Below are 13,130 nucleotides of genomic sequence, written 5' to 3'. Positions count from 1 at the left end.
AACCTTAAGGCTTTGTTTGATGGAAGATGAGGGTGAAATCTTGCATTCCCTAATTTGGGTGATAAAATAGAAGAGAGAGGCTTCCCTCCCTTATTTGGTAGCACTATAGTGGAATTGGAGGGATCCCCCTCTCTGCTCCTACTACCCCCTTCTTTCTTTGCTCCCTTCCAACTAAACATGGTGTGAGAAGGAGGTATTGGAATGTATGTCAATGCATGTTGAAATAAAAAAATAATTTTTTGAAAAGGTCATATAAGCTTTAGAAGAGATTGATAATCTTTTAAGACATTAGGATATTGGTTACATATTTTTTCAATAATAATTTTTTTATTTTTTAGATAGAGTTCATGACTCAACCATCTCTTATTGATACTAAACAGGTAATTAGAGTATCTCATAATAAGACTTGTGGGAGTATTAATCAAATTATCATAATCGAGGTGTGCAAAACAACATAAATCATGAAAGTTGTCGTGAAATCAAGAGAAACGTGCACGTAAAAAACGATGGGGTTTGAAATGTGTGGAGTAATTAAGTGGAAGTATGTGCTTCCTCCATTTTTATTTTAAAAGAAAAAATATACTTCCTCCATTTTAAATTATAATACACTTTTAAATATAATTTTACATATTAACAAACCCCATTAAATATACCTAATAACCTTATCTTTTTAAAATAAAAATATAAACTTTTAAAAATACCTACATTTAATATATTAAAAAGTGAAGGGATGAAAATTAATTATAAATAGAGAAAAGGTAATATTAAAATTAGCGTATTTAATAAAACATTAATTTATCCAAAGTATTTTATATTTTTAGACGAAAAAAGTTCTTCAAAAGTGCCCTATTATTTGGAATGGATGGAGTATTATACTCCCTCCGTGTCTATATATAAAGTATTTTTAACTGAATCCTGCATACTAATAAAAATTGTTATTTAGTTAAACTTATATAAAAGCACAATGATTTTTTAATTTTACCCCTAATAATATCATAATTAATATTATGATAGTGGTAGGGACAACATGCATTTAATGATCTAGTCTATTTTTCAAGAGAAGGGTAAACTTGTTTAATTACTCAAAAAATTATTGTCACCATTTAGGGACAAAATAAACTTATAAAAAAACTTTATATATAGGGATAAAGGGAGTATAGTTTAAAAAATTAATTAACTATATTAATTATATATAAAATAAAAGAATTGAACTAGAATTTTATATTATTTTTGTTAATCAAGATTTTATTAATCATTTTTGATAATTTTATGATAAATGTTTATTAAAAAATGTAATTTTATTTATATAAAAAAATTAAAAATAATAATTTCTTCTATAAATAAAAACTGAGGGAATAGATCAATAAAATAGAAGCTTGCCGGCCATAATAAATGCGGGGGCTCGCAACGGAAATGATTGCATAAATAGCCAAACAAGAATGCGCCGTTCTCAGGTGTGATTAGGCTTAATTAATGTGACATTATCCAAAACTCCGACTCTAAATACAGAGCTAATTGAAGACTTTAATTTAATTTTAAAGACAATATCTCAAATCTCAATCTCTTTTTATCTCTCCATGTATTGGCTATGTAGTGTAGTCAATAGAAACCGAGATTTTGGCCAAAAAAAGAAGAAGATTAACTTAACTTCTCTCCAAGTTCTAGCTTTAAGTAACCCTTGCGCCATAAGTTAACATCCATTGGCAAAGTCCGTTAAAATCCTGACACAGGAGCAGGATTTTGTGATGTGGAATTTTTGACAGCCTATTAACAATTGATATCCCAATATCAATATGACGTGTAAAAATTACAGAAAGTCTGAAAATCTCATTATTTAAAATATATAAATATATACTTTATCATACCGTCTTTGATGCAAATACAAATACAAAAAGGAGAAAAATTAATCTTTTAGTTTTTATAATTTTCACTCATTTATATATAGTTTTTTGAGTATGATTTAGTACAACTTAATCTCTAAGTTTTTAATTTGCTCACAATTCAGTTCCTAACATTTGTATTGTTCATATGTTTGTCCTTGTCATCCATGATTTAGGACTGAATCATATTTGAGCCATCCTGCGTGGCAAAAAATGATGAATCATTAGCCTATTTCGTGTAAAGGGAAAAGAAAACATAAAAAATAACAAGAAAAATATCAGAGGAAGTGAGGGAATTTGAGGTGGCAAAGGAGAAGAAGATAACATAAACATTGAATATATAAACTAAGAGCCTTGTTCTCGATTGACGAAGAAAATCAAGACTGTTAAAATTGCTTCTTTGAATCGCCGTCCTCTTCAAAATCTGTTGCTTGTTTCTTCTCCAACAAGCCCATTAGAAGTCGTTAGCTTCTTCTGGTTTATTAAAAACTGCTTCTTTGTCACTGTACTCTTCTTCCTTATCGGTCATTATATGAGTAATTGCTTCTCTTCTTCTCTTTGTTTGGGTTGTGTTAATATGGGTGTTTAAAATTGCTTCTTTCTTCTCAACTAGAATGTGCCCGTTTGGTTTGGCTTCAAAATCAATTTTTGTGCTTGAAATTAATTTTTTAAAATGAAATTACCTAAATGGTTGAAAAGAATAAAAATCGATTCTGATGTATTACGCGCATTTTCCCCGGCCAAAAGTTTATCAAAAAACATTGGAAAAAATTACAAAAAAAGGCCCATGAAAAAATTATAAATAAAGCACATAATTTAATAAAAATAAAATTAAAACTCTCTTCTCTTCTCTCTTTTTTTTCCTTAATAAAATTTAAATTTTGTATCTTCAAAAAATTAATGTTTGATATTTAAGAATTAAATTATATACTAATTTATATAACTAAAATTAATTCTGATTAAATTATCCAAATATTTTTAATTTTATTAAAATTAATTTTAGAAAAAACAGTATCCAAAACACATTGCGTTATAGCATAATCAATTATGATTAAAATCTACCACTTAATTAATTATTTTATAATTATTATACCCAACTTGTAACATTTCAATTTAAATTATAATAGTTAATTTGGGGTAATAGAAATTTAAAAAAAATATTTAGAGGTAAGCAAATTAGAAGGAGATGATTGTTAAATCTAATCAGGATATAATTCTAAATTAAAATTTAAAAAAAATAATTAATTAATTAAAAAAAAATATTAAATTATTATTATTATTATTTAAAAAAAACGAAAATGTCTAAAGAAAGAAAGAAGAAGCAGGAGAAGAAGAAATCGCTTTCGGTGCTCTCCCACGGCAATCATGACACATTTATATATAATAATAAAAAAAAGAAGAGAGAGGAAAGGGAAAAAAACATGTGGGACCCACTTTTTTTTTTTTATAAAATCACCCTCCTTCCTTCATTTCTTCATTTCATCCCTGTACGCGAGTGAGGCAGAGAGCGAGCGAGAGAGCGAGCGACATTGATGGAGAGGCTGACTGATTTAAAAGGTGAAGCGCTATAATAAGATACTTCATATGAGATTTTAATATTCTAAAACTAGGTAAGTGTTCTAAATATTTTCTTAGTCATATTTTCTCTTTGGTTTCTGATTTTGTGGTGGTAGAAAATTTAGGATTTGGAAGAGGAATGAATTTATGTTGAATAAATAGGTTTGAGGTTGTTCGTAGTGTAATAAATATTCTAGAGTATTATTTTTGATAAATTAGAATTGAGGCTTGAGTTTATCCCTAGTTTTTATGGGTAGATTTTTGTTAATCTGGAAATATAAATTAATTTATGATATTTAGATGATTATTTGAGATGAGAAATAAATTATTAAGACTATAGAATAATGATTTAGGCTTGAAATCAAGTTTGCAATTTTTTGGGTATTTTTATTTGCGAATTTTTTGAAAAAAGAGAGAAATTTTGATATTAGAAAATATTTGAATGAAATTATTGTGAAGGAGGACTATTAAACAAGTAGATAGGTTCAAATACATGAAATTAAATTTAAAATTCAAGAGACTAAGACTAATTTCTTTAATAAATAAATAAATATAAAATAAAATAAAATAAATACTTAGGTGTTAGAGTATGAGTGAAATTGTGTTAATAATATTATTGACACATTGGGATATGATCAATTGTAGATTAATTTTCTTTTGACACCATTCAAGCTTTAGAAGTGTTGTAACTTGAAGGGTAACCTTTGACCTCTCAAAGGTTGAGGTAACCGCGAGAAATCTATTTATGCATTTGTATATTAATTAATTAATTGTTGGTGAAACAAAAAATATATATATATATATATATCTAAATTTAAATAGTTATTTGTAATGCATGTGGCTTTGTGAGACCTTATGATTTGTAACCAAGTTAATTGCGACTTGTATAAGTAATGAGATTGATGTTGATGATGATGTGCACAATCTTGACTATAAATTATGAATTATATATATGAGTTTTTTTTAAAATGCATTTTTTTTATTAATATGATCATATGGCGGGAGTTCGCCTTAGTGAAGGAGTTAGCAATTACATAAAATTCATATGATATTTGGCTATTAACCAATAATCCTAGGGTTATAGCCGCTACTTACCTTGTAAGGTATTGTAGCATTGTTCCTATTAAGGAACTTGACCCTACTGGCCTACCTGGAGTTTTGGGTAGAGTTAATTTTGGGTATGACACCCCATAGTGTGTGATTTGGAGAAATCATGTTCATAAGTGAGTAAAGTATCCCTGGCCCAGTGGCCCCTCATGATATATTAACTTTGGGTAGTCTCACCACATGGATGATCCCTTCTGGTTGTTGGCCCACGGATTTCATGTCAGAAGAAAATAAGGGGGAATATAAGGAAGAGGATTGATCATGCATATTATTATTATCATGCCATTTGAGTGATTGATGGCTATGTTGAGAATATGATTTAATTGTAGAAATGAGAACATGTAGTAATTATGCGAATAATGTATATGTGGCTATTTGTGCAAATTTTATACTTGACTTTATTCTTGAAATTATTTACATGAGTTAAGTGTTAATGTGATTAACATGTATTAATGTGATTGTTTGAATGGTCACCTTGATAAATTATTAGTCACTTGCATTCATGATTAATCATCATGCATTTGTATAGCTTAGATATACCTTAGTTACTGAGTGATGTACTCACCCCTCTCTTTTAACATATTATAGGAGCTAGCTCGTCTGAGAAGAACAGAGGAAAGGAGCATTAGGTCAAGTGATAATAATCACTCTGTAGGCCTCTCTCCTTTTATGTTGATATGTGTATTTAGTTTATGATATTGCCAATTAGGATATATATTCTTGATCCATTTGCACTATGGGTTTTGTGTAGGATGGAAAGGTATTTTGGGCTTTTGAGATTGTTTTGATGCTTGTATTATATTAATGGGTCAAAATATTTGTACAAGTAAAAATAGTTATTATCATGCTTCCATATATGTTTAATTGAATGATATGAGTTCTTAAAATATTTTAAAGACTTGGGATTCCTTTTTATTAAATAGTTTGTGAAAAATAAATACATATTAAGAATTCATTTAGGTTAATCTCGTATTGTATAATCCATTTGGGTTAGTCCTTGATTAACCATGATTTTGTATGATGATTAAGTCCTAATTTAGGACGCCCGTTACAAATTGAATTCAAACGGACCCGATAAGGATGTGGATGCTAGGAGGGGGTTTCCTTGACTTATAAATTGCTTTTCACATTTAGTTATATATAATTGCCGTTATTTTTGACTTTGTGGGGCTCAATCAAATGTTAATTTGGCACTAATCCTCTCTTGACACATGGCATAACAGTGGGGCTATAATGGTCAAATTATGTGGATAAATGATAGGAGTAATTTATTCAAAATTTATAAATGGAGAAAGATTTTTGGCTCACTTTAAAAGTTTAGATTTTATGATATTATTTGAGTAATAGTTCAAGATCTATAATATTCATGAACTTTAATTTTTGACGGAACTAAATTTTCATCTTATTTTAAAAATGAAATTTCCACAATGAAAATCACTTGACGCAGGGTAATATTTTTTCTCGAAATTTGGCTTGAGGGAAGGAGGGATTTCACATTTAAGAGATATTGTTTAATGAACATTCAATAGCTATTCAAAGGGGCAGATACATTAATGAAATGTTAAAAAGAGATAATTAAGATGAGGATAAAAGTTTATGAAATTGATATTGATAATTTTTTATATAAGATCAATTTTAAAAAATTAAGTTAGCTTCTTAAAAATTCACCAAGACTACTAATTAGCCTTGACGATTTTCTCTCCTGTCTGGTTCTTTGTTAAAAAATGAAATATTTTTTTATATGGACGTTTTCAATAATTAATCCCGCCAGGGGGGTTTTCAAGTTTCAACTCGATCTCTGCTAACTGCTGTCCGACTGCAGTGAAGCAATGGGTTCCAAGGCAGGTATGGAGATAGCAAGTCCTCGCTTTCCGATGTTCTGATTCTCAGTTTCAAATCCTCTCTTCATTTTTGGGTGCGTATTTTCCAGGGGGAAGTTCGGTTGATTTATGGTCAAAAATCGTAGGTGCAGATGCACCACAACAGCAGCAGCAACAAATCGAGGTGGTCTACAGAAGAAGAAAAACCCAGAACAACCAAAAGGACTTGAACTTGTAATTCCACGTTTCCTCATTTGACCACCTGATTTTGCATTTCTCTTGATTTTTCCTCTATATCGTGTCCTAAACTGTTTTTTTTTGTCTTTCAATGCTCCCAGAAAGCATTCTGATTTCGGTCGCCCGCCTGCGAATCGCGTGAGTTTGGTCGACCCAAACAAGCTAGTCAGTTGGAATCGATCTTTTCGACAAGGTTTGCTTGTAGTTTCCGCTCTTACATTTTTCTTTCGACAAGGTAGATCATTTGACCTTCTAAAAGTGAGTATCTAATTAAGGTGGTGATTGCCTCTGCCTATCTTTTTCTTTCTTTTATGTTATTAAACTGTGGGTTCATTTTCTATTTATTGAATTCTTTTTAAACAGAGGGAGGACAAGTATAGCTGTTGGAGCTTGTATGGTTTATCAGCCTGAATTAAAGAAGGAAAAAAAGAAAAGGGAGACCTGCTCTTCCCAAAGTATGCCTTTGTTGCTTCTTGTTCTCATTTTGCATGATGACGATCTTAATAGTGTAGCATTTTGTTTTGTTCTTGTTGCAGCTGCGTTTTCAATTAATTTCTGAGTCATTTTCATTAATTCAGGAAGCATTGTATGTTTGTAATGTTGAACTTCAGAAGACTCCGTTAGTACATGTATTCTAAGAGATCCAAACCATTTTCAGCCACCTATTTGTTTGTTATTCGCAGGGAAAATTGGTAGCTCATCCTAACTTTGAGAAGGAGAGAGCATACTTTGAAGAGGTTGATGCTTTTGAGTTGTTAGAGGAGAGTCCCTCGCCCAAGAAAGTTGGTACATGGACCCTAGGCAATGAAAATTATAATGGTCAACTGCCTCATCTATGCTCAAGATTAGAAAAATGGTTACTGTCCAGGAAATTGAATCTCAGTTGTGGTCCTTCTAGCACGCTGTCTAAGATATTAGATACTCCAGCCAGGGGATTGGAGACTATTTATGATATTGATTTTTGTTTAGATCCAAGAACTTCTGAAAAATCTGCGGAAGTTGATCCACATCTTCATACAATCATCACTGAAGGCAGAAGTATTATTGTCGACAATGGTCTATTTGAGGGGGACATCGATTTGCGAACTGATAAAATGTCCATTCAAGATGATGAAGATTCTGCAAATTTAGAAGCTGCTGTTAAGAAGCTCTCACTGACATCGTCATCAGCTTTGGCAGATGAACATTTTAGTCCATTTGCTGCTTTATTGGAAATATGTGGACAGTCTGTGCCCTCGAAGTTTCAAGACGTGCTATCTGAGTATTGGTGTGTTTCCTAGTTCCTTATACCATCGTACCTTATGGTTGTCCAAGATTAGCAAAAATCATGTGCTTGTGGATTTGCATTTTGCTCCTTACTGCATATTTTAATTATATTATTTGGTTTTAGTCTTTGGGTTTCATGTTATGGCGCAGCCTGTTGCTTTCTTTGTCTTACAATACAGGCTTTTAAGCTGCTTTATTTTAAGTAGTAGTTATTCCCTCAATAAATTATTTGTGATGTTATGAGATTTTCCCCCCACCAAGCAAAACATTTTCCTTCACTTTACAGGCTGTCAAGTTTTCTGACCTTGATGATTAAACGCTCACATATTTCTTAAGCAGCACAGGGGACTCGTAATTTAATGTGAATTTCCTTTTTCTCTGGTTGTAACTTGTACTTGCGTCTTTGCCATGATGTAAGGCATACGGTTTGAGGCTTTAACTTAGATTGCTAATTGAATTAAATTCTCCATACCCTCCTGTTATTTGGAAAAAAAAAAAATATCAAGTAATATTGCCTCAGATTAGCATGGCATAACTAGTTGTTAGTTTAATGTAGAGGACCTTTGTAATTTAAAATTACGATGATGACTTTGAGTTTTTCACAAGTTATTATTTCTTTGAACGTGGTAATACATCCTCATGCTTATAGGAATAATTTTTGTTACTTCCAGTGATCCTGAAACTATCGTCAAAATTGGTGAAGGAACGTATGGAGAAGCTTTCAAGATTGGCAGCTACGTTTGTAAAATTGTTCCTATTGACGGGAACTCAGAGTGAATGGGGAAGTTCAAAAGGTAACTCTTGCATTCTTGCATTCATAATGTTCTTGGAATTAGCTGTCCAATATAGATAGATCTCAGCCCTTGTATTTCACGGAAATTAGAAGCCACCTTGTTTACGATTATGTAAACAGTATGGTTCAGTAGTAGTATTTATTGATATATCGATATTGATTATATTAGCCCTACTGCAGTAAGGCTATTTGATGAACGAGCTGACAACAATCACTGTAAATTAATTGTTAATGAACTAGATTGGCAAGCGTTGCGGGTAGCCATTAGTTGAATGAGGTGATATATATATTTTTTCCCTGTTTTGTTTGGGTTTGAGAAGATGCTGTGTCCATCGACTGAGTAAATTATTAGTGTTCTTACGTTACTAACTATATATGGCTTCTGTACTACAGAGATCAGAAGAACTGCTGGAGGAGGTGGTTCTTTCGAAAACGCTGAACTATTTGAGGAAAAATGATGGAGACGCTCATAATTCTTGCGGAATATTCATTGAAACATTAAAGTGAGTGTTTGATTCGATTTATAAATGCTACTTTGTTACAACCATATCAGACATCGTAGGAAAGAAATTTCTTAGTTCTTGCTCGCTTTTGAGTTGTCTTCTTTTTAAATAAAAACAAATATGCGTGCTTAAAGATGGAATTTGTTTTGTAAAATAATTCTAGTTCGTAACGTTTAAGTTGATTATCATTACCTTTGACGAGGACAAGTTATTACTCTTTCACAACTTGACCCCCTAATGATGGTCTTGAAGTCTTCCATGTGGCGTTGGCGGTACTCGTCAATTTTCAAGATATGGTAGAACTACAGATGCAGGATTGAACTCAGCCTTAATCATCGGGATGTCTCGTATGCATGTAGACTAATTTATGCCCCAGTTGTAATTGTAAATAATCTGTGGAACTCAGATATATGTCGACTTGCCTTTTGTGACAGATTTAGTGTATGCCAAGGATCCTACGATGCTTCATTGATTCAAGCATGGGAGAATTGGGATAAAAATCATGGTTCAGAGAATGATCACCCGGAAGTGTTTCCAGAGAAACAGGTTTCCCATTTCAACCGTTTTTAATGACATGATAGTGAGGTTTCAACTTCTGTCATGGTTCATAATCTTACTTTATGCGCCCAAATCATGCATTTCAATCTTACTTCTGAGTGTTTAGACAAAAAATTCTGTGCGCAGCCACAGATATACTTATTCTGTTTCACAACGTATGAAGACAGGACGTAGGGGCAGCAAAGGAAAAGCAGAGACATGCCTTTAGTTGCTGCTTTTTTTTTTTGGGTCAGTCTGTAGGGGTGGATATATGATCATATACTAAGTGACTGAATAAAAATCTGCATTCAGTGTTATGTGGTGTTCGTATTACGACATGGTGGCAAGGATCTTGAAAGCTTTGCACTTTTGAATTTTGACGAGGCAAGGAGTTTACTAGTTCAGGTACGGTTTACATGTCAAGTTCGCATTACCACCTGTTCATGAAGGTTTTATTTCTATGCGTCTCAATTCCCTCATAAAATGCAGGCCACTGCTGGGCTTGCTGTGGCTGAATCTGCATATGAATTTGAACATCGAGATCTTCACTGGTGAGGTTATCATGATGTCAATGACTACTTCTGCAATTTTTGTTTTTTTGTTTAATAAGTAATCTATTAATTTGCAATTGCACAGGGGGGAAACATTCTTTTAAGTCGAAGCGACTCAATCAAAGGCATTGCAGTTCACTCTTGATGGCAGGCACATGCTTGTTAAAACATATGGACTGATCATATCTATTATTGACTTCACTCTGTCGCGAATAAACACAGGTCGACGCTTAAGGCATTGTGCTTTTAATTGTTCAGTGGATCATGACGGTGTCTTACATTCGCTGACTGTGCCCTATGATGCTCACAGGCGATGATGTACACTTCTTGGATTCTTTCATCAGATCCCGATCTTTAAAGGTCCTAAAGGGGACAAACAGGTCAGGATTTTTTGTTGAAGTCATAAGTATCTTCAGGATTCCTTATGACTGTTCAAATGTTTGGTTTTAGACCAATTAATCAAATCGACTATGTGGCTTTGCTAAAAGAACTTTCGGGGTTTATGGTTAAGTTAGTTTTGGTTTAAATCTTTTTTTGTTTTGGTTCTTATGTAAGATTGTTTCTTATAGAATCGGAAATTGATGGAGACATTGCATATAGGATACAAGAGTGAGTGATTAATAGAAAAAGATTACAGGAGTTATTTGCATTTATAAGGTACCTAATAAACTTACAGGAAAGTTTTATCAAATTGCTACAAGACCGACAATGTTATATGGTAGTGAATGTTGGGTTTTAGTGGGGTATCAAGAGCATAAATTTGAAAAGTAGCAAAGATGAGAATGTTGAGATGAATGTGCGAACATACATGTAAAGACAAATCTAAAATGAGCGCAGAAACAGGAAAAAAGTGGATGTTGCACCTATTAAAGGAAAAATGGTAAAAAATCGTTTGAGGTGATTTGGACATATACAAAGAAAGCTACGTGAGGCACCTGTGAGGAGAGTAGAACAAATAATTGAGCCCTATTAGGAAGGATAGAGAAAAGCTAAAGAGAACATTTTTGAAAATTATTGATCAAGACCTCTTAATTAATAATATTTCTAAAAGTTTAATAAATGATAGAGTTGGCGTCGTACAATTCATGTAGTTGACCTCACCTAGTGGGATAAAGTTTGTTGTTGTTTTGTATAAGATGTTGCTTAATATGCATTGTGCTGTGTAATTTGATTTTTCATTGATTTTTGTTCAAAATTCACCGTGGTAGAAAAGCACGTCCATTCTTTATTGGATTTTATTCATACGTTTAAGCTCTTTCTGTCGCTGTTGCTTTTCTACTGTTTAAAGTTTAAACACCTCCATTCTTTAGCCCCTTTAGTGGGGTGAGATTTTCACATATTACTTGGTTTATTTTTATTGCTTTTGGAAATATATTCATCACCAATTTCCTTGGTTCGATTTTCACTTATCTGAACTGATTATGTTTGATTTTGGATTGATTTGGGTTAGTTTGGTTTGATTCAATTTGAACACTCCTACTTCTATATAACTGTATTAAACGATTGAAACTATCAAATGCAGTCAGAAACATACAGGAAGATGAAGGAGGTAACAGAAGATTGGTGGGAAGGAAGGTAATGTTCTTGTGCATTTTCGTTTATCTTTAAAGCATGGACTTCTGGAAATGAAGAACTAGTTGATAAATGAGAACTTTATTAATAGATTGATTTTGTGGTTAAGTTTCATTTATTTCTCCGCTATTCAGATTGTCTGCAGGCTAATAAGAGTTGTATTTGTTATATTTCACTCTATGACATTAATCTTGAGTCTGAGATTTTTGTTTCCGTTTTATTTGAATTTCCTAGACATTAAAACCTTGTTGCCTTTTCTAATTCAGTTTTCCTAGAACAAACGTGCTGTGGTTGATCTACTTGGTCGATATACTGCTGACGGAGAAATCATTTGTAAGTCGTCTTCACTTTTTGCAACTATTTGCCATCCTTGCACTCATGCATGCGACACGGCAAGACCTTTGCATCCTGTCAGGATCTCGTTAGAATTACTTTTTCCTTTTGGGTGGCATGCCTGATCGCGTGAGCATATTTTTACCATCAGACATACTAGTCTAATGATTTGGATTTTGTTTTTCCTGGGTTGAAAAAGAGATGTAAAATTGGTCAAAATAATAAAATGTCAGGACGGCAGAATTGATGAAGTTAATGTTATCTCAGGAACGTACTTCAAAGAATGAGAGAGATCTGCGTTCCTTGAAGAAAACGCCTGGACAAGTATAATTCAGCCAAGGACGGCAATGTCCGATTTTTTCTTCGATGACTTGTTGGTTGTGGATGGTACTTAAGCTACGCACGACAGAGGTAGAAAAGACGTGATCAGCAAGAAGTATGTAAATTTTGGCGTTTCACCCTTGGTTTTTGGAGTTGGTAAAAGTGTGTGTATATAAAAGTTGAATATCAAGTACGGCTCTTGTTTACCGAACTGTCGTCATTTATGACTGATGACATGAAAAGAGAGTGACGTTTAAAGGCCTTATCTAATTAGATATTTTAGATTTGTATCAGATGACCTCGAAGAAAAAAGAAAGAGGAGGGAAGGAAGATGAGGCTGCTAAGGAAAAGAGGAGATATAAAGGAGGCGAGATTGTAGATCAAGGATTAATATTGATAAGCTGACTGTGCTTTATATGTTGTAAACCGAATCTCGCATGATATGTTTGCACTGTGATCGTGTCATTGTGTGGCATTGTGCACTTACACCTCTTGCTGATCTCGCTCCACTTTGCCTTTTCCCTTTAATCCCCTTTTCCCGCCACTGCACCAAATACTTTATTAGTTTATTTCATTGCCCATGTGAAAGCTTCTTATTGGTACTGTGACTGCCAGTTTCTCTAAAGCGTTGTCTCAACCCAGTTGTTACTTGG

General features: G+C 32.8%; 1 long non-coding RNA gene and 1 pseudogene across 1 annotated transcript; both read left to right on the top strand.

Annotated features, from left to right (window-relative positions):
- The first annotated feature begins 6,322 nt into the window (after positions 1–6,322).
- Positions 6,323–6,782, top strand: LOC129299394 (uncharacterized). The gene is made up of 3 exons (XR_008590557.1): positions 6,323–6,389; positions 6,475–6,598; positions 6,703–6,782. It is a non-coding gene; the product is annotated as an uncharacterized LOC129299394 (long non-coding RNA).
- Positions 6,783–6,912: 130 nt separating this feature from the next.
- On the top strand, positions 6,913–13,038 carry LOC129299393 (serine/threonine-protein kinase haspin homolog; annotated as a pseudogene).
- Positions 13,039–13,130: the final 92 nt, after the last annotated feature.

The sequence above is a fragment of the Prosopis cineraria genome, unplaced genomic scaffold (assembly GCF_029017545.1).
Source record: "Prosopis cineraria cultivar Desert tree isolate PC_DT_omini unplaced genomic scaffold, ASM2901754v1 PC1146, whole genome shotgun sequence".
Taxonomy (NCBI): Eukaryota; Viridiplantae; Streptophyta; class Magnoliopsida; order Fabales; family Fabaceae; genus Prosopis; species Prosopis cineraria.
This window is presented reverse-complemented; position numbering and strand designations above follow the sequence as displayed.